The following is a 21677-nucleotide window of genomic DNA, read 5'->3' on the forward strand; positions in this document are numbered from 1 at the left end:
AGTGCTTCATCTACACGTTATAGCCCTGAATTTTCCAATGCCTATCTCATTGCAAAAGAGAGATATCGGCAAGGAAAAGCTGTATTGTACCTTTGCATTTTTCTCCCAAACGAAAGAAACTAGAATGAAAATTTTAAAGCCTCCTGTTAGTGCTTCATCTACACGTTATAGCCCTGAATTTTCCAATGCCTATCTCTTTGCAAAAGAGAGATATCGGCAAGGAAAAGCTGTATTGTACCTTTGCATTTTTCTCCCAAACGAAGGACACTAGAATGAAAATTTTAAAGCCTCCTATTAGTGCTTCATCTACACGTTATAGCCCTGAATTTTCCAATGCCTATCTCTTTGCAAAAGAGAGATATCGGCAAGGAAAAACTGTATTGTACCTTTGCATTTTTCTCCCAAACGAAAGACACTAGAATGAAAATTTTAAAGCCTACTGTTAGTGCTTCATCTACACGTTATAGCCCTGAATTTTCCAATGCCTAGCTCTTTGCAAAAGAGAGATATCGGCAAGGAAAAGCTGTATTGTACCTTTGCTTTTTTCTCCCAAACGAAAGACACTAGAATGAAAATTTTAAAGCCTCCTGTTAGTGCTTCATCTACACGTTATAGCCCTGAATTTTCCAATGCCTATCTCTTTGCAAAAGAGAGATATCGGCAAGGAAAAGCTGTATTGTACCTTTGCATTTTTCTCCCAAACGAAGGACACTAGAATGAAAATTTTAAAGCCTCCTATTAGTGCTTCATCTACACGTTATAGCCCTGAATTTTCCAATGCCTATCTCTTTGCAAAAGAGAGATATCGGCAAGGAAAAGCTGTATTGTACCTTTGCATTTTTCTCCCAGACGAAAGACACTAGAATGAAAATTTTAAAGCCTCCTGTTAGTGCTTCATCTACACGTTATAGCCCTGAATTTTCCAATGCCTATCTCTTTGCAAAAGAGAGATATCGGCATGGAAAAGCTGTATTGTACCTTTGCATTTTTCTCCCAAACGAAAGACACTAGAATGAAAATGTTAAAGCCTACTGTTAGTGCTTCATCTACACGTTATAGCCCTGAATTTTCCAATGCCTAGCTCTTTGCAAAAGAGAGATATCGGCAAGGAAAAGCTGTATTGTACCTTTGCATTTTTCTCCCAAACGAAAGACACTAGAATGAAAATTTTAAAGCCTCCTGTTAGTGCTTCATCTACACGTAATAGCCCTGAATTTTCCAATGCCTATCTCTTTGCAAAAGAGAGATATCGGCAAGGAAATGCTGTATTGTACCTTTGCATTTTTCTCCCAAACGAAAGACACTAGAATGAAAATTTTAAAGCCTCCTGTTAGTGCTTCATCTACACGTTATAGCCCTGCATTTTCCAATGCCTATCTCTTTGCAAAAGAGAGATATCGGCAAGGAAAAGCTGCATTGTACTTTTGCATTTTTCTCCCAAACGAAGGACACTAGAATGAAAATTTTAAAGCCTCCTGTTAGTGCCTCATCTACACGGTATAGCCCTGAATTTTCCAATGCCTAGCTCTTTGCAAAAGAAAGATATTGGCAAGGAAAAGCTGTATTGTACCTTTGCATTTTTCTCCCAAACGAAGGACACTAGAATGAAAATTTTAAAGCCTCCTGTTAGTGCTTCATCTACACGTAATAGCCATGAATTTTCCAATGCCTATCTCTGCAAAAGAGAGATATCGGCAAGGAAAAGCTGCATTGTACTTTTGCATTTTTCTCCCAAACGAAAGACACTAGAATGAAAATATTAAAGCCTCCTGTTAGTGCTTCATCTACACGTTATAGCCCTGAATTTTCCAATGCCTATCTCTTTGCAAAAGAGAGATATCGGCAAGGAAAAGCTGTATTGTACCTTTGCATTTTTCTCCCAAACGAAAGACACTAGAATGAAAATTTTAAAGCCTCCTGTTAGTGCTTCATCTACACGTTATAGCCCTGAATTTTCCAATGCCTAGCTCTTTGCAAAAGAGAGATATCGGCAAGGAAAAGCTGTATTGTACCTTTGCATTTTTCTCCCAAACGAAAGACACTAGAATGAAAATTTTAAAGCCTCCTGTTAGTGCTTCATCTACACGTTATAGCCCTGAATTTTCCAATGCCTATCTCTTTGCAAAAGAGAGATATCGGCAAGGAAAAGCTGTATTGTACCTTTGCATTTTTCTCCCAAACGAAGGACACTAGAATGAAAATTTTAAAGCCTCCTATTAGTGCTTCATCTACACGTTATAGCCCTGAATTTTCCAATGCCTATCTCTTTGCAAAAGAGAGATATCGGCAAGGAAAAGTGTATTGTACTTTTGCATTTTTCTCCCAAACGAAAGACACTAGAATGAAAATTTTAAAGCCTCCTGTTAGTGCTTCATCTACACGTTATAGCCCTGAATTTTCCAATGCCTATCTCTTTGCAAAAGAGAGATATCGGCAAGGAAAAGCTGTATTGTACCTTTGCATTTTTCTCCCAAACGAAAGACACTAGAATGAAAATTTTAAAGCCTCCTGTTAGTTCTTCATCTACACGTTATAGCCCTGAATTTTCCAATGCCTATCTCATTGCAAAAGAGAGATATCGGCAAGGAAAAGCTGTATTGTACCTTTGCATTTTTCTCCCAAACGAAAGACACTAGAATGAAAATGTTAAAGCCTACTGTTAGTGCTTCATCTACACGTTATAGCCCTGAATTTTCCAATGCCTAGCTCTTTGCAAAAGAGAGATATCGGCAAGGAAAAGCTGTATTGTACCTTTGCATTTTTCTCCCAAACGAAAGACACTAGAATGAAAATTTTAAAGCCTCCTGTTAGTGCTTCATCTACACGTTATAGCCCTGAATTTTCCAATGCCTATCTCTTTGCAAAAGAGAGATATCGGCAAGGAAAAGCTGTATTGTACCTTTGCATTTTTCTCCCAAACGAAGGACACTAGAATGAAAATTTTAAAGCCTCCTATTAGTGCTTCATCTACACGTTATAGCCCTGAATTTTCCAATGCCTATCTCTTTTCAAAAGAGAGATATCGGCAAGGAAAAACTGTATTGTACCTTTGCATTTTTCTCCCAAACGAAAGACACTAGAATGAAAATGTTAAAGCCTACTGTTAGTGCTTCATCTACACGTTATAGCCCTGAATTTTCCAATGCCTAGCTCTTTGCAAAAGAGAGATATCGGCAAGGAAAAGCTGTATTGTACCTTTGCATTTTTCTCCCAAACGAAAGACACTAGAATGAAAATTTTAAAGCCTCCTGTTAGTGCTTCATCTACACGTTATAGCCCTGAATTTTCCAATGCCTATCTCTTTGCAAAAGAGAGATATCGGCAAGGAAAAGCTGTATTGTACCTTTGCATTTTTCTCCCAAACGAAAGACACTAGAATGAAAATTTTAAAGCCTCCTGTTAGTTCTTCATCTACACGTTATAGCCCTGAATTTTCCAATGCCTATCTCATTGCAAAAGAGAGATATCGGCAAGGAAAAGCTGTATTGTACCTTTGCATTTTTCTCCCAAACGAAAGACACTAGAATGAAAATGTTAAAGCCTACTGTTAGTGCTTCATCTACACGTTATAGCCCTGAATTTTCCAATGCCTAGCTCTTTGCAAAAGAGAGATATCGGCAAGGAAAAGCTGTATTGTACCTTTGCATTTTTCTCCCAAACGAAAGACACTAGAATGAAAATTTTAAAGCCTCCTGTTAGTGCTTCATCTACACGTTATAGCCCTGAATTTTCCAATGCCTATCTCTTTGCAAAAGAGAGATATCGGCAAGGAAAAGCTGTATTGTACCTTTGCATTTTTCTCCCAAACGAAGGACACTAGAATGAAAATTTTAAAGCCTCCTATTAGTGCTTCATCTACACGTTATAGCCCTGAATTTTCCAATGCCTATCTCTTTTCAAAAGAGAGATATCGGCAAGGAAAAACTGTATTGTACCTTTGCATTTTTCTCCCAAACGAAAGACACTAGAATGAAAATTTTAAAGCCTACTGTTAGTGCTTCATCTACACGTTATAGCCCTGAATTTTCCAATGCCTAGCTCTTTGCAAAAGAGAGATATCGGCAAGGAAAAGCTGTATTGTACCTTTGCATTTTTCTCCCAAACGAAAGACACTAGAATGAAAATTTTAAAGCCTCCTGTTAGTGCTTCATCTACACGTTATAGCCCTGAATTTTCCAATGCCTATCTCTTTGCAAAAGAGAGATATCGGCAAGGAAAAGCTGTATTGTACCTTTGCATTTTTCTCCCAAACGAAGGACACTAGAATGAAAATTTTAAAGCCTCCTATTAGTGCTTCATCTACACGTTATAGCCCTGAATTTTCCAATGCCTATCTCTTTTCAAAAGAGAGATATCGGCAAGGAAAAACTGTATTGTACCTTTGCATTTTTCTCCCAAACGAAAGACACTAGAATGAAAATTTTAAAGCCTACTGTTAGTGCTTCATCTACACGTTATAGCCCTGAATTTTCCAATGCCTAGCTCTTTGCAAAAGAGAGATATCGGCAAGGAAATGCTGTATTGTACCTTTGCATTTTTCTCCCAAACGAAAGACACTAGAATGAAAATTTTAAAGCCTCCTGTTAGTGCTTCATCTACACGTTATAGCCCTGAATTTTCCAATGCCTATCTCATTGCAAAAGAGAGATATCGGCAAGGAAAAGCTGTATTGTACCTTTGCATTTTTCTCCCAAACGAAAGAAACTAGAATGAAAATTTTAAAGCCTCCTGTTAGTGCTTCATCTACACGTTATAGCCCTGAATTTTCCAATGCCTATCTCTTTGCAAAAGAGAGATATCGGCAAGGAAAAGCTGTATTGTACCTTTGCATTTTTCTCCCAAACGAAGGACACTAGAATGAAAATTTTAAAGCCTCCTATTAGTGCTTCATCTACACGTTATAGCCCTGAATTTTCCAATGCCTATCTCTTTGCAAAAGAGAGATATCGGCAAGGAAAAACTGTATTGTACCTTTGCATTTTTCTCCCAAACGAAAGACACTAGAATGAAAATTTTAAAGCCTACTGTTAGTGCTTCATCTACACGTTATAGCCCTGAATTTTCCAATGCCTAGCTCTTTGCAAAAGAGAGATATCGGCAAGGAAAAGCTGTATTGTACCTTTGCTTTTTTCTCCCAAACGAAAGACACTAGAATGAAAATTTTAAAGCCTCCTGTTAGTGCTTCATCTACACGTTATAGCCCTGAATTTTCCAATGCCTATCTCTTTGCAAAAGAGAGATATCGGCAAGGAAAAGCTGTATTGTACCTTTGCATTTTTCTCCCAAACGAAGGACACTAGAATGAAAATTTTAAAGCCTCCTATTAGTGCTTCATCTACACGTTATAGCCCTGAATTTTCCAATGCCTATCTCTTTGCAAAAGAGAGATATCGGCAAGGAAAAGCTGTATTGTACCTTTGCATTTTTCTCCCAGACGAAAGACACTAGAATGAAAATTTTAAAGCCTCCTGTTAGTGCTTCATCTACACGTTATAGCCCTGAATTTTCCAATGCCTATCTCTTTGCAAAAGAGAGATATCGGCATGGAAAAGCTGTATTGTACCTTTGCATTTTTCTCCCAAACGAAAGACACTAGAATGAAAATGTTAAAGCCTACTGTTAGTGCTTCATCTACACGTTATAGCCCTGAATTTTCCAATGCCTAGCTCTTTGCAAAAGAGAGATATCGGCAAGGAAAAGCTGTATTGTACCTTTGCATTTTTCTCCCAAACGAAAGACACTAGAATGAAAATTTTAAAGCCTCCTGTTAGTGCTTCATCTACACGTAATAGCCCTGAATTTTCCAATGCCTATCTCTTTGCAAAAGAGAGATATCGGCAAGGAAATGCTGTATTGTACCTTTGCATTTTTCTCCCAAACGAAAGACACTAGAATGAAAATTTTAAAGCCTCCTGTTAGTGCTTCATCTACACGTTATAGCCCTGCATTTTCCAATGCCTATCTCTTTGCAAAAGAGAGATATCGGCAAGGAAAAGCTGCATTGTACTTTTGCATTTTTCTCCCAAACGAAGGACACTAGAATGAAAATTTTAAAGCCTCCTGTTAGTGCCTCATCTACACGGTATAGCCCTGAATTTTCCAATGCCTAGCTCTTTGCAAAAGAAAGATATTGGCAAGGAAAAGCTGTATTGTACCTTTGCATTTTTCTCCCAAACGAAGGACACTAGAATGAAAATTTTAAAGCCTCCTGTTAGTGCTTCATCTACACGTAATAGCCATGAATTTTCCAATGCCTATCTCTGCAAAAGAGAGATATCGGCAAGGAAAAGCTGCATTGTACTTTTGCATTTTTCTCCCAAACGAAAGACACTAGAATGAAAATATTAAAGCCTCCTGTTAGTGCTTCATCTACACGTTATAGCCCTGAATTTTCCAATGCCTATCTCTTTGCAAAAGAGAGATATCGGCAAGGAAAAGCTGTATTGTACCTTTGCATTTTTCTCCCAAACGAAAGACACTAGAATGAAAATTTTAAAGCCTCCTGTTAGTGCTTCATCTACACGTTATAGCCCTGAATTTTCCAATGCCTAGCTCTTTGCAAAAGAGAGATATCGGCAAGGAAAAGCTGTATTGTACCTTTGCATTTTTCTCCCAAACGAAAGACACTAGAATGAAAATTTTAAAGCCTCCTGTTAGTGCTTCATCTACACGTTATAGCCCTGAATTTTCCAATGCCTATCTCTTTGCAAAAGAGAGATATCGGCAAGGAAAAGCTGTATTGTACCTTTGCATTTTTCTCCCAAACGAAGGACACTAGAATGAAAATTTTAAAGCCTCCTATTAGTGCTTCATCTACACGTTATAGCCCTGAATTTTCCAATGCCTATCTCTTTGCAAAAGAGAGATATCGGCAAGGAAAAGTGTATTGTACTTTTGCATTTTTCTCCCAAACGAAAGACACTAGAATGAAAATTTTAAAGCCTCCTGTTAGTGCTTCATCTACACGTTATAGCCCTGAATTTTCCAATGCCTATCTCTTTGCAAAAGAGAGATATCGGCAAGGAAAAGCTGTATTGTACCTTTGCATTTTTCTCCCAAACGAAAGACACTAGAATGAAAATTTTAAAGCCTCCTGTTAGTTCTTCATCTACACGTTATAGCCCTGAATTTTCCAATGCCTATCTCATTGCAAAAGAGAGATATCGGCAAGGAAAAGCTGTATTGTACCTTTGCATTTTTCTCCCAAACGAAAGACACTAGAATGAAAATGTTAAAGCCTACTGTTAGTGCTTCATCTACACGTTATAGCCCTGAATTTTCCAATGCCTAGCTCTTTGCAAAAGAGAGATATCGGCAAGGAAAAGCTGTATTGTACCTTTGCATTTTTCTCCCAAACGAAAGACACTAGAATGAAAATTTTAAAGCCTCCTGTTAGTGCTTCATCTACACGTTATAGCCCTGAATTTTCCAATGCCTATCTCTTTGCAAAAGAGAGATATCGGCAAGGAAAAGCTGTATTGTACCTTTGCATTTTTCTCCCAAACGAAGGACACTAGAATGAAAATTTTAAAGCCTCCTATTAGTGCTTCATCTACACGTTATAGCCCTGAATTTTCCAATGCCTATCTCTTTTCAAAAGAGAGATATCGGCAAGGAAAAACTGTATTGTACCTTTGCATTTTTCTCCCAAACGAAAGACACTAGAATGAAAATTTTAAAGCCTACTGTTAGTGCTTCATCTACACGTTATAGCCCTGAATTTTCCAATGCCTAGCTCTTTGCAAAAGAGAGATATCGGCAAGGAAAAGCTGTATTGTACCTTTGCATTTTTCTCCCAAACGAAAGACACTAGAATGAAAATTTTAAAGCCTCCTGTTAGTGCTTCATCTACACGTTATAGCCCTGAATTTTCCAATGCCTATCTCTTTGCAAAAGAGAGATATCGGCAAGGAAAAGCTGTATTGTACCTTTGCATTTTTCTCCCAAACGAAGGACACTAGAATGAAAATGTTAAAGCCTCCTATTAGTTCTTCATCTACACGTTATAGCCCTGAATTTTCCAATGCCTATCTCTTTGCAAAAGAGAGATATCGGCAAGGAAAAGTGTATTGTACTTTTGCATTTTTCTCCCAAACGAAAGACACTAGAATGAAAATTTTAAAGCCTCCTGTTAGTGCTTCATCTACACGTTATAGCCCTGAATTTTCCAAAGCCTATCTCTTTGCAAAAGAGAGATATCGGCAAGGAAAAGCTGTATTGTACCTTTGCATTTTTCTCCCAAACGAAGGACACTAGAATGAAAATGTTAAAGCCTCCTATTAGTGCTTCATCTACACGTTATAGCCCTGAATTTTCCAATGCCTATCTCTTTGCAAAAGAGAGATATCGGCAAGGAAAAACTGTATTGTACCTTTGCATTTTTCTCCCAAACGAAAGACACTAGAATGAAAATTTTAAAGCCTCCTGTTAGTGCTTCATCTACACGTTATAGCCCTGAATTTTCCAATGCCTATCTCTTTGCAAAAGAGAGATATCGGCAAGGAAAAGCTGTATTGTACCTTTGCATTTTTCTCCCAAACGAAAGACACTAGAATGAAAATTTTAAAGCCTACTGTTAGTGCTTCATCTACACGTTATAGCCCTGAATTTTCCAATGCCTAGCTCTTTGCAAAAGAGAGATATCGGCAAGGAAAAGCTGTATTGTACCTTTGCATTTTTCTCCCAAACGAAAGACACTAGAATGAAAATTTTAAAGCCTCCTGTTAGTGCTTCATCTACACGTTATAGCCCTGAATTTTCCAATGCCTAGCTCTTTGCAAAAGAGAGATATCGGCAAGGAAAAGCTGTATTGTACCTTTGCATTTTTCTCCCAAACGAAGGACACTAGAATGAAAATTTTAAAGCCTCCTGTTAGTGCTTCATCTACACGTTATAGCCCTGCATTTTCCAATGCCTATCTCTTTGCAAAAGAGAGATATCGGCAAGGAAAAGCTGCATTGTACTTTTGCATTTTTCTCCCAAACGAAAGACACTAGAATGAAAATGTTAAAGCCTCCTGTTAGTGCTTCATCTACACGTTATAGCCCTGAATTTTCCAATGCCTATCTCTTTGCAAAAGAGAGATATCGGCAAGGAAAAGCTGTATTGTACCTTTGCATTTTTCTCCCAAACGAAAGACCCTAGAATGAAAATTTTAAAGCCTCCTGTTAGTGCTTCATCTACACGTTATAGCCCTTAATTTTCCAATGCCTAGCTCTTTGCAAAAGAGAGATATCGGCAAGGAAAAGCTGTATTGTACCTTTGCATTTTTCTCCCAAACGAAAGACACTAGAATGAAAATTTTAAAGCCTCCTGTTAGTGCTTCATCTACACGTTATAGCCCTGAATTTTCCAATGCCTATCTCTTTGCAAAAGAGAGATATCGGCAAGGAAAAGCTGTATTGTACCTTTGCATTTTTCTCCCAAACGAAGGACACTAGAATGAAAATTTTAAAGCCTCCTATTAGTGCTTCATCTACACGTTATAGCCCTGAATTTTCCAATGCCTATCTCTTTGCAAAAGAGAGATATCGGCAAGGAAAAGTGTATTGTACTTTTGCATTTTTCTCCCAAACGAAAGACACTAGAATGAAAATTTTAAAGCCTCCTGTTAGTGCTTCATCTACACGTTATAGCCCTGAATTTTCCAATGCCTAGCTCTTTGCAAAAGAGAGATATCGGCAAGGAAAAGCTGTATTGTACCTTTGCATTTTTCTCCCAAACGAAGGACACTAGAATGAAAATGTTAAAGCCTCCTATTAGTGCTTCATCTACACGTTATAGCCCTGAATTTTCCAATGCCTATCTCTTTGCAAAAGAGAGATATCGGCAAGGAAAAGTGTATTGTACTTTTGCATTTTTCTCCCAAACGAAAGACACTAGAATGAAAATTTTAAAGCCTCCTGTTAGTGCTTCATCTACACGTTATAGCCCTGAATTTTCCAAAGCCTATCTCTTTGCAAAAGAGAGATATCGGCAAGGAAAAGCTGTATTGTACCTTTGCATTTTTCTCCCAAACGAAGGACACTAGAATGAAAATGTTAAAGCCTCCTATTAGTGCTTCATCTACACGTTATAGCCCTGAATTTTCCAATGCCTATCTCTTTGCAAAAGAGAGATATCGGCAAGGAAAAACTGTATTGTACCTTTGCATTTTTCTCCCAAACGAAAGACACTAGAATGAAAATTTTAAAGCCTCCTGTTAGTGCTTCATCTACACGTTATAGCCCTGAATTTTCCAATGCCTATCTCTTTGCAAAAGAGAGATATCGGCAAGGAAAAGCTGTATTGTACCTTTGCATTTTTCTCCCAAACGAAAGACACTAGAATGAAAATTTTAAAGCCTACTGTTAGTGCTTCATCTACACGTTATAGCCCTGAATTTTCCAATGCCTAGCTCTTTGCAAAAGAGAGATATCGGCAAGGAAAAGCTGTATTGTACCTTTGCATTTTTCTCCCAAACGAAAGACACTAGAATGAAAATTTTAAAGCCTCCTGTTAGTGCTTCATCTACACGTTATAGCCCTGAATTTTCCAATGCCTAGCTCTTTGCAAAAGAGAGATATCGGCAAGGAAAAGCTGTATTGTACCTTTGCATTTTTCTCCCAAACGAAGGACACTAGAATGAAAATGTTAAAGCCTCCTGTTAGTGCTTCATCTACACGTTATAGCCCTGCATTTTCCAATGCCTATCTCTTTGCAAAAGAGAGATATCGGCAAGGAAAAGCTGCATTGTACTTTTGCATTTTTCTCCCAAACGAAAGACACTAGAATGAAAATGTTAAAGCCTCCTGTTAGTGCTTCATCTACACGTTATAGCCCTGAATTTTCCAATGCCTATCTCTTTGCAAAAGAGAGATATCGGCAAGGAAAAGCTGTATTGTACCTTTGCATTTTTCTCCCAAACGAAAGACCCTAGAATGAAAATTTTAAAGCCTCCTGTTAGTGCTTCATCTACACGTTATAGCCCTTAATTTTCCAATGCCTAGCTCTTTGCAAAAGAGAGATATCGGCAAGGAAAAGCTGTATTGTACCTTTGCATTTTTCTCCCAAACGAAAGACACTAGAATGAAAATTTTAAAGCCTCCTGTTAGTGCTTCATCTACACGTTATAGCCCTGAATTTTCCAATGCCTATCTCTTTGCAAAAGAGAGATATCGGCAAGGAAAAGCTGTATTGTACCTTTGCATTTTTCTCCCAAACGAAGGACACTAGAATGAAAATTTTAAAGCCTCCTATTAGTGCTTCATCTACACGTTATAGCCCTGAATTTTCCAATGCCTATCTCTTTGCAAAAGAGAGATATCGGCAAGGAAAAGTGTATTGTACTTTTGCATTTTTCTCCCAAACGAAAGACACTAGAATGAAAATTTTAAAGCCTCCTGTTAGTGCTTCATCTACACGTTATAGCCCTGAATTTTCCAATGCCTAGCTCTTTGCAAAAGAGAGATATCGGCAAGGAAAAGCTGTATTGTACCTTTGCATTTTTCTCCCAAACGAAAGACACTAGAATGAAAATTTTAAAGCCTCCTATTAGTGCTTCATCTACACGTTATAGCACTGAATTTTCCAATGCCTATCTCTTTGCAAAAGAGAGATATCGGCAAGGAAAAGCTGTATTGTACCTTTGCATTTTTCTCCCAAACGAAGGACACTAGAATGAAAATTTTAAAGCCTCCTGTTAGTGCTTCATCTACACGTTATAGCCCTGAATTTTCCAATGCCTATCTCTTTGCAAAAGAGAGATATCGGCAAGGAAAAGCTGTATTGTACCTTTGCATTTTTCTCCCAAACGAAAGACACTAGAATGAAAATTTTAAAGCCTCCTGTTAGTGCTTCATCTACACGTTATAGCCCTGAATTTTCCAATGCCTATCTCTTTGCAAAAGAGAGATATCGGCAAGGAAAAGCTGTATTGTACCTTTGCAATTTTCTCCCAAACGAAGGACACTAGAATGAAGATTTAAAAGTCTCCTGTTAGTGCTTCATCTACACGGTATAGCCCTGAATTTTCCAATGCCTAGCTCTTTGCAAAAGAGAGATATTGGCAAGGAAAAGCTGTATTGTACCTTTGCATTTTTCTCCCAAACGAAAGACACTAGCATGAAAATTTTAAAGCCTCCTGTTAGTGCTTCATCTACACGTTATAGCCCTGCATTTTCCAATGCCTATCTCTTCGCAAAAGAGAGATATCGGCAAGGAAAAGCTGCATTGTACTTTTGCATTTTTCTCCCAAACGAAAGACACTAGAATGAAAATTTTAAAGCCTCCTGTTAGTGCCTCATCTACACGGTATAGCCCTGAATTTTCCAATGCCTAGCTCTTTGCAAAAGAGAGATATTGGCAAGGAAAAGCTGTATTGTACCTTTGCATTTTTCTCCCAAACGAAGGACACTAGAATGAAAATTTTAAAGCCTCCTGTTAGTGCTTCATCTACACGTAATAGCCCTGAATTTTCCAATGCCTATCTCTGCAAAAGAGAGATATCGGCAAGGAAAAGCTGCATTGTACTTTTGCATTTTTCTCCCAAACGAAAGACACTAGAATGAAAATTTTAAAGCCTCCTGTTAGTGCTTCATCTACACGTTATAGCCCTGAATTTTCCAATGCCTATCTCTTTGCAAAAGAGAGATATCGGCAAGGAAAAGCTGTATTGTACCTTTGCATTTTTCTCCCAAACGAAAGACACTAGAATGAAAATTTTAAAGCCTACTGTTAGTGCTTCATCTACACGTTATAGCCCTGAATTTTCCAATGCCTAGCTCTTTGCAAAAGAGAGATATCGGCAAGGAAAAGCTGTATTGTACCTTTGCATTTTTCTCCCAAACGTAAGACACTAGAATGAAAATTTTAAAGCCTCCTGTTAGTGCTTCATCTACACGTTATAGCCCTGAATTTTCCAATGCCTATCTCTTTGCAAAAGAGAGATATCGGCAAGGAAAAGCTGTATTGTACCTTTGCATTTTTCTCCCAAACGAAAGACACTAGAATGAAAATTTTAAAGCCTACTGTTAGTGCTTCATCTACACGTTATAGCCCTGCATTTTCCAATGCCTATCTCTTTGCAAAAGAGAGATATCGGCAAGGAAAAGCTGCATTGTACTTTTGCATTTTTCTCCCAAACGAAAGACACTAGAATGAAAATTTTAAAGCCTCCTGTTAGTGCTTCATCTACACGTTATAGCCCTGAATTTTCCAATGCCTAGCTCTTTGCAAAAGAGAGATATTGGCAAGGAAAAGCTGTATTGTACCTTTGCATTTTTCTCCCAAACGAAGGACACTAGAATGAAAATTTTAAAGCCTCCTGTTAGTGCTTCATCTACACGTAATAGCCCTGAATTTTCCAATGCCTATCTCTGCAAAAGAGAGATATCGGCAAGGAAAAGCTGCATTGTACTTTTGCATTTTTCTCCCAAACGAAAGACACTAGAATGAAAATTTTAAAGCCTCCTGTTAGTGCTTCATCTACACGTTATAGCCCTGAATTTTCCAATGCCTATTTCTTTGCAAAAGAGAGATATCGGCAAGGAAAAGCTGTATTGTACCTTTGCATTTTTCTCCCAAACGAAGGACACTAGAATGAAAATTTTAAAGCCTCCTATTAGTGCTTCATCTACACGTTATAGCCCTGAATTTTCCAATGCCTATCTCTTTGCAAAAGAGAGATATCGGCAAGGAAAAACTGTATTGTACCTTTGCATTTTTCTCCCAAACGAAAGACACTAGAATGAAAATTTTAAAGCCTACTGTTAGTGCTTCATCTACACGTTATAGCCCTGAATTTTCCAATGCCTAGCTCTTTGCAAAAGAGAGATATCGGCAAGGAAAAGCTGTATTGTACCTTTGCATTTTTCTCCCAAACGAAAGACACTAGAATGAAAATTTTAAAGCCTCCTGTTAGTGCTTCATCTACACGTTATAGCCCTGAATTTTCCAATGCCTATCTCTTTGCAAAAGAGAGATATCGGCAAGGAAAAGCTGTATTGTACCTTTGCATTTTTCTCCCAAACGAAGGACACTAGAATGAAAATGTTAAAGCCTCCTATTAGTGCTTCATCTACACGTTATAGCCCTGAATTTTCCAATGCCTATCTCTTTGCAAAAGAGAGATATCGGCAAGGAAAAGTGTATTGTACTTTTGCATTTTTCTCCCAAACGAAAGACACTAGAATGAAAATTTTAAAGCCTCCTGTTAGTGCTTCATCTACACGTTATAGCCCTGAATTTTCCAAAGCCTATCTCTTTGCAAAAGAGAGATATCGGCAAGGAAAAGCTGTATTGTACCTTTGCATTTTTCTCCCAAACGAAGGACACTAGAATGAAAATGTTAAAGCCTCCTATTAGTGCTTCATCTACACGTTATAGCCCTGAATTTTCCAATGCCTATCTCTTTGCAAAAGAGAGATATCGGCAAGGAAAAACTGTATTGTACCTTTGCATTTTTCTCCCAAACGAAAGACACTAGAATGAAAATTTTAAAGCCTCCTGTTAGTGCTTCATCTACACGTTATAGCCCTGAATTTTCCAATGCCTATCTCTTTGCAAAAGAGAGATATCGGCAAGGAAAAGCTGTATTGTACCTTTGCATTTTTCTCCCAAACGAAAGTCACTAGAATGAAAATTTTAAAGCCTACTGTTAGTGCTTCATCTACACGTTATAGCCCTGAATTTTCCAATGCCTAGCTCTTTGCAAAAGAGAGATATCGGCAAGGAAAAGCTGTATTGTACCTTTGCATTTTTCTCCCAAACGAAAGACACTAGAATGAAAATCTTAAAGCCTCCTGTTAGTGCTTCATCTACACGTTATAGCCCTGAATTTTCCAATGCCTATCTCTTTGCAAAAGAGAGATATCGGCAAGGAAAAGCTGTATTGTACCTTTGCATTTTTCTCCCAAACGAAGGACACTAGAATGAAAATGTTAAAGCCTCCTATTAGTGCTTCATCTACACGTTATAGCCCTGAATTTTCCAATGCCTATCTCTTTGCAAAAGAGAGATATCGGCAAGGAAAAACTGTATTGTACCTTTGCATTTTTCTCCCAAACGAAAGACACTAGAATGAAAATTTTAAAGCCTCCTGTTAGTGCTTCATCTACACGTTATAGCCCTGAATTTTCCAATGCCTATCTCTTTGCAAAAGAGAGATATCGGCAAGGAAAAGCTGTATTGTACCTTTGCATTTTTCTCCCAAACGAAAGACACTAGAATGAAAATTTTAAAGCCTACTGTTAGTGCTTCATCTACACGTTATAGCCCTGAATTTTCCAATGCCTAGCTCTTTGCAAAAGAGAGATATCGTCAAGGAAAAGCTGTATTGTACCTTTGCATTTTTCTCCCAAACGAAAGACACTAGAATGAAAATTTTAAAGCCTCCTGTTAGTGCTTCATCTACACGTTATAGCCCTGAATTTTCCAATGCCTAGCTCTTTGCAAAAGAGAGATATCGGCAAGGAAAAGCTGTATTGTACCTTTGCATTTTTCTCCCAAACGAAGGACACTAGAATGAAAATGTTAAAGCCTCCTGTTAGTGCTTCATCTACACGTTATAGCCCTGCATTTTCCAATGCCTATCTCTTTGCAAAAGAGAGATATCGGCAAGGAAAAGCTGCATTGTACTTTTGCATTTTTCTCCCAAACGAAAGACACTAGAATGAAAATTTTAAAGCCTCCTGTTAGTGCTTCATCTACACGTTATAGCCCTGAATTTTCCAATGCCTATCTCTTTGCAAAAGAGAGATATCGGCAAGGAAAAGCTGTATTGTACCTTTGCATTTTTCTCCCAAACGAAAGACCCTAGAATGAAAATTTTAAAGCCTCCTGTTAGTGCTTCATCTACACGTTATAGCCCTTAATTTTCCAATGCCTAGCTCTTTGCAAAAGAGAGATATCGGCAAGGAAAAGCTGTATTGTACCTTTGCATTTTTCTCCCAAACGAAAGACACTAGAATGAAAATTTTAAAGCCTCCTGTTAGTGCTTCATCTACACGTTATAGCCCTGAATTTTCCAATGCCTATCTCTTTGCAAAAGAGAGATATCGGCAAGGAAAAGCTGTATTGTACCTTTGCATTTTTCTCCCAAACGAAGGACACTAGAATGAAAATTTTAAAGCCTCCTATTAGTGCTTCATCTACACGTTATAGCCCTGAATTTTCCAATGCCTATCTCTTTGCAAAAGAGAGATATCAGCAAGGAAAAGTGTATTGTACTTTTGCATTTTTCTCCCAAACGAAAGACACTAGAATGAAAATTTTAAAGCCTCCTGTTAGTGCTTCATCTACACGTTATAGCCCTGCATTTTCCAAAGCCTATCTCTTTGCAAAAGAGAGATATCGGCAAGGAAAAGCTGCATTGTACTTTTGCATTTTTCTCCCAAACGAAAAACACTAGAATCAAAATTTTAAAGCCTCCTGTTAGTGCTTCATCTACACGTTATAGCCCTGAATTTTCCAATGCCTATCTCTTTGCAAAAGAGAGATATCGGCAAGGAAAAGCTGTATTGTACCTTTGCATTTTTCTCCCAAACGAAAGACACTAGAATGAAAATGTTAAAGCCTACTGTTAGTGCTTCATCTACACGTTATAGCCCTGAATTTTCCAATGCCTAGCTCTTTGCAAAAGAGAGATATCGGCAAGGAAAAGCTGTATTGTACCTTTGCATTTTTCTCCCAAACGAAAGACACTAGAATGAAAATTTTAAAGCCTCCTGTTAGTGCTTCATCTACACGTTATAGCCCTGAATTTTCCAATGCCTATCTCTTTGCAAAAGAGAGATATCGGCAAGGAAAAGCTGTATTGTACCTTTGCATTTTTCTCCCAAACGAAAGACACTAGAATGAAAATGTTGAAGCCTACTGTTAGTGCTTCATCTACACGTTATAGCCTGAATTTTCCAATGCCTATCTCTTTGCAAAAGAGAGATATCGGCAAGGAAAAGCTGTATTGTACCTTTGCATTTTTCTCCCAAACGAAAGACACTAGAATGAAATTTTAAAGCCTCCTGTTAGTGCTTCATCTAAAGGGAACTCTCGAAAGAAGAACAAGGCTAGAGGAAGATCTGAGATAAAGAAATCTGATTTTTAACAGAGCTGACCAGAGGAAAGCACAAACACAGTCCCCCACTACCACAAATAATGCAGTCGAGTTTCCCACATTTGGGGAAATCACAGGGGTCAGCATACCCAGAATGCAATGAATGAACCTCACCCTGGGAGAACAATCTTCATGACCATGGTATCGCCTATGCAAAATAAGTATGATCTGGGATAGGGCTGGGGAGGGCCGCTGCTCAGGCACATCTCTGTCAAGTAAAGGAGATTCAACTGAGGCAGCACAAGGGAACTCTCATCTGGGGACAACAACTGCAGGGAGAACACATATTTTCAGATGAACATGGGAGGGCAGAAGGCTGCCTAATACTGAAGCACCCCCAAACAACAAACCAAATGCAACAACTAGTGCAAGCATTCCTGGGGGAAGGCCTGCAGCAGATGGATTTGCATATGGTGATGTCATCCAAACAGTGGGTCAAAGTTGGCTTCAACCCTCGTCTGCATATGAAAAGAGACAATGGGTGTGCAGGGCATGGCGGCCTTTTGCGGTGCTTGGATGACCCCTAGTTCGCATTAAACACCTCCACCCTCCTTTGGTGTGGGGCTCATGTTGGCCATGCCCCATCCCCTAAAGCATTCAAGCTGATTTCTTGCAGCAGCTGGGCACTGTAACAGCTCCAGAGCTGCTCTGTAAGGCAAGTAAAAGGGTGTGGGTCCTGCAGCACTACCTGTAGTTTGCATTGTGCGTTGGAAGGCACGAAGTAAGCAGACGGGAGAAGTCAGGATAGTGCGCAAGGGCATAGAAGGGAGCGGCTCAAGAAAAGAGAAGTGGAAACAGACAGCAAACTAGGCTGGAGAGAGACCTGAGACAAAGAGATCTGAATTATACGAGAGCCGACCAGGGGAATCACAAATTATGCAGTCAAGTTTCCCACATTTGGGGAAATCGCAGAAGCAGCACACCCAGAGTGCAATGGGTGAGCCTTGCCCTGGGAGAAGCACCTTCATGATCATAGTATCTCACCTGGCAGGTAAGTAGGAGTTGGGCTAGAGCTGGGGAGGGTCGCTGCTCGAGCATCCCCCTGTCAAGTAAAGGAGATTCAACTGAGGCAGCACAAGGGAACTCTCATCTGGGGACAACAACTGCAGGGAGAACACATTTTCAGATAAAAATCTTGGTCATGCTCTGGTTTCTCTTCAGAACGAACAAATCTTTCGCCTTTTACTAAAGATTTCCGTGGAGAGGAGCAAAACCGAGTTTTATCTCAATTTTTGCATGCCGCATCTTTTTGGGGTTTCTTTTATCGGTTTAAAGATAGAATGAGTGTGCTTTAATGTAAGCTCATTTGCATAGAAATGACAGTAAATGTTTGTTTCTTTTCAAACAGAACTTTCTTGACCATGCTACTTGCTTGAAAGATCTGGGAGCACATGGAATACAGTACAAACCATGCTTATAGCAAGGAGAAGACAGGTGAGAAATCTGCTTTCTTTCAAATTGGGCGCTCACTTTGATCTGAATGAGGACTGCTGGCACGGCACTCAGGCGACAGGTGGAATCTTGGTCATGCTCTGGTTTCTCTTCAGAACGAACAAATCTTTCGCCTTTTACTAAAGATTTCCGTGGAGAGGAGCAAAACTGAGTTTTATCTCAATTTTTGCATGCCCCATATTATTGGGGTTTCTTTTATCGGATTAAAGACAGAACGAGTGTGCTTTCTTGTTAGCTTTAATGTAAGTTTATTTGCATAACAATGACAATAAATGTCTGTTTCTTTTCAAGCAGAACTTTCTTGACCATACTAATTGCTTGAAAGATCTGGGAGCACATGGAAAAGAGTACAAACCATGCTTATAGCAAGGGGAAGCCTGGTGAGAAATCTGCTTTCTTTCTTTCAAATTGGGTGCTCACTTTGAGCTGAATGAGGACTGCTGGCATGGCACTCAGGCGACAGGTGGAATCTTGGTCATGCTCTGGTTTCTCTTCAGAACGAACAAATCTTTCGCCTTTTACTAAAGATTTCCGTGGAGAGGAGCAAAACTGAGTTTTATCTCAATTTTTGCATGCCCCGTCTTATTGGGGTTTCTTTTATCAGTTTAAAGATAGAACGAGTGTGCTTTAATGTAAGCTCATTTGCATAGAAATGACAGTAAATGTTTGTTTCTTTTCAAACAGAACTTTCTTGACCACACTACTTGTTTGAAAGATCTGGGAGCACATGGAAAAGAGTACAAACCATGTTTATAGCAAGGGGAAGCCTGGTGAGAAATCTGCTTTCTTTCATTCAAATTGGGTGCTCACTTTGAGCTGAATGAGAACTGCTGGCATGGCACTCAGGCGACAGGTGGAATCTTGGTCATGCTCTGGTTTCTCTTCAGAACTAACAAATATTTCGCCTTTTATTAAAGATTTCCGTGGAGAGGAGCAAAACTGAGTTTTATCTCAATTTTTGCATGCCCCATATTATTGGGGTTTCTTTTATCAGTTTAAAGACAGAACGAGTGTGCTTTCTTGTTAGCTTTAATGTAAGTTTATTTGCATAACAATGACAGTAAATGTTTGTTTCTTTTCAAACAGAACTTTCTTGACCATGCTACTTGCTTGAAAGATCTGGGAGCACATGGAAAACAGTACAAACCATGCAGTATCACAAGAGCCTTTATTTGATCTTTCATGAAGATAGAGCAGAATTGAGGACACGTCAACAATTTCTGCCAAAGGTGGTTCATCTTTCCACATGGTGCCTTTGGCCACTGACACCTTCGTTGAGTCAAAGTCTCTGGCTGTGGTCAGAACTTTGAAAATTTATGTCACCAGAACGGTTCAGATTAGGAAAACAGAGGCTCTGTTTGTCCTGTATGCTCCCAACAGGATTGGGTGTCCTGCTTCCATGCAGACCATTATGCGCTGGATCTGTGGTAAGATTCAGCATGCTCATTCCACGGCAGGATTGCCGTTACTGAATTAGGTGAAGACCCATTCTACTAGAAAGGTGGGTTCATCCTGGGCAGCTGGTCGGGGAGTCTCGGCATTGCAACTTTGCCGAGCAGCTATTTAGTAAACACTTTTGCTAAGTTTTACAAGTTTGATACCTTGGCTGATGATAACCTCAAGTTGGGTCATTCGGTGCTGCAGAGTCGTACGCACTCTCCCACCCGTTCAAGAGCTTTGGTATAACCCCATGGTTCTTAATGTGACCCCAGCATCCTCTAGGTCGTATGAGAAAATAGGATTTTAATACCTACCGGTAAATCCTTTTCTCTTAGTACGTAGAGGATGCTGGGCACCCGTCCCAGTCCATACTGTGTCTGCAGTTATTACTTGTGGTTATACACATGTTGTGTTACGGTTCTGGTCAGCTTTTTGCTGCAATTGTTCATGCCGTTGGCTTGTGTTCTGTTGAATGCCACGTTCTGCGGCATGCTTAAGGTGTGAGCTGGTAAGATGCTCACCTTAGTTTAACAATAAATCCTTTCCTCGAAATGTCCGTCTCCCTGGGCACAGTTCCTATAACTGGAGTCTGGAGGAGGGGCATAGAGGGAGGAGCCAGTTCACACCCTTTGAAAGTCTTAAAGTGCCCATGTCTCTTGCGGATCCCGTCTATACCCCATGGTTCTTAATGTGACCCCAGCATCCTCTACATTAAAATTATATTTTAAAATAGGAAGGTACAAATTACATATTTGAATTGCATCTATGTGCTGGATTCAAATGTCCCCCCCCCCCCCCCCTTCCTTTCTCAATTGTGCCCGTCAGCAGCTATTCTAAGGTTGCTGCCAATGGGTGTGACACATTAATTTCTTCTGTGGGGTACACTGGACTCCACAAGGATTCACATTGGGGTGTAGAGTAGGATCTTGATCTGAGGCACCAACCGGCTCAAAGCTTTTGACTGTTCCCAAGATGCTCAGCGCATCCTCCTCTATAACCCCGCTTCCATGAACAGGGAGCTCAGTTTGTAGTTGGTGCCTTCAATAGCAGGCCACTTAACAGGGGCCTGCCTCAGGCAGCCTATTCTTAGCTATTCATTTTGACAAGAAAAGAAGAACTTGTTTTATGAGAATCTACAAGGGCTGCAGCAGGCTAGGTCTAATAGACATCTTTACTGCAGCTTCATCACTCCCAGCGGCGCTGTATACTCCCGTGCCCTGGTTGCTGGGTCACTGCAGCGGAGGCTCCGGTTTCTTCCTAAGGTCAGTCACACACACACCGCCCTTCCGGATCACGAGGCCGCTGATTAAGGGGAGCGTGGCCGTAGGGGGTGGGCCGTGTGCGCACTGGGGTGGACACTGATTACTGGGCAGCCGCTCCACTAGCCACCAGGTACAGTTAAGGAGCACAGGTCTGGGGGGTTTTCTCCTATATTAACCCAATTTTGTACTGCCCGCAGCGCATTGTGATAGGTAATAGGGCCTGATTCAGGTTGGATTGCAATCACAATAAGCGATCCAACTGCAAAAATTGCTAAGAGCATACGCATGTGCCTGCATGCGATCGCCTCTGCCTGTCAATCGGGGCAGGGGGGGAGAGTGGGGTCAGCAACACTCCATTTCCAAGTCACGGATGGAGCAGTGCGGGGGCAAGGCTTCAAAATGGGGTCTGCAATGGAGGAGACACAGGGGGCGTG

At 39.7% G+C, this 21677-nt stretch overlaps 6 non-coding genes across 6 annotated transcripts; 4 read left to right on the top strand and 2 right to left on the bottom strand.

The window, feature by feature from the left end:
* Positions 1-17090: 17090 nt before the first annotated feature.
* LOC135013929 (U1 spliceosomal RNA) lies at positions 17091-17254 on the bottom strand. Its single transcript, XR_010212516.1, has one exon. It is a non-coding gene; the product is annotated as a U1 spliceosomal RNA (small nuclear RNA).
* Positions 17255-17925: 671 nt separating this feature from the next.
* On the bottom strand, positions 17926-18088 carry LOC135014094 (U1 spliceosomal RNA). The gene has a single exon (XR_010212667.1). It is a non-coding gene; the product is annotated as a U1 spliceosomal RNA (small nuclear RNA).
* Positions 18089-18230: 142 nt separating this feature from the next.
* LOC135014180 (U5 spliceosomal RNA) lies at positions 18231-18346 on the top strand. The gene has a single exon (XR_010212732.1). It is a non-coding gene; the product is annotated as a U5 spliceosomal RNA (small nuclear RNA).
* A 270-nt stretch (positions 18347-18616) lies between these two features.
* On the top strand, positions 18617-18732 carry LOC135014178 (U5 spliceosomal RNA). The gene has a single exon (XR_010212730.1). It is a non-coding gene; the product is annotated as a U5 spliceosomal RNA (small nuclear RNA).
* Positions 18733-19018: 286 nt separating this feature from the next.
* Positions 19019-19134, top strand: LOC135014179 (U5 spliceosomal RNA). Its single transcript, XR_010212731.1, has one exon. It is a non-coding gene; the product is annotated as a U5 spliceosomal RNA (small nuclear RNA).
* Positions 19135-19408: 274 nt separating this feature from the next.
* On the top strand, positions 19409-19524 carry LOC135014181 (U5 spliceosomal RNA). The gene has a single exon (XR_010212733.1). It is a non-coding gene; the product is annotated as a U5 spliceosomal RNA (small nuclear RNA).
* Positions 19525-21677: the final 2153 nt, after the last annotated feature.

This window comes from Pseudophryne corroboree, unplaced genomic scaffold (assembly GCF_028390025.1).
Source record: "Pseudophryne corroboree isolate aPseCor3 unplaced genomic scaffold, aPseCor3.hap2 scaffold_279, whole genome shotgun sequence".
Lineage (NCBI taxonomy): Eukaryota > Metazoa > Chordata > Amphibia > Anura > Myobatrachidae > Pseudophryne > Pseudophryne corroboree.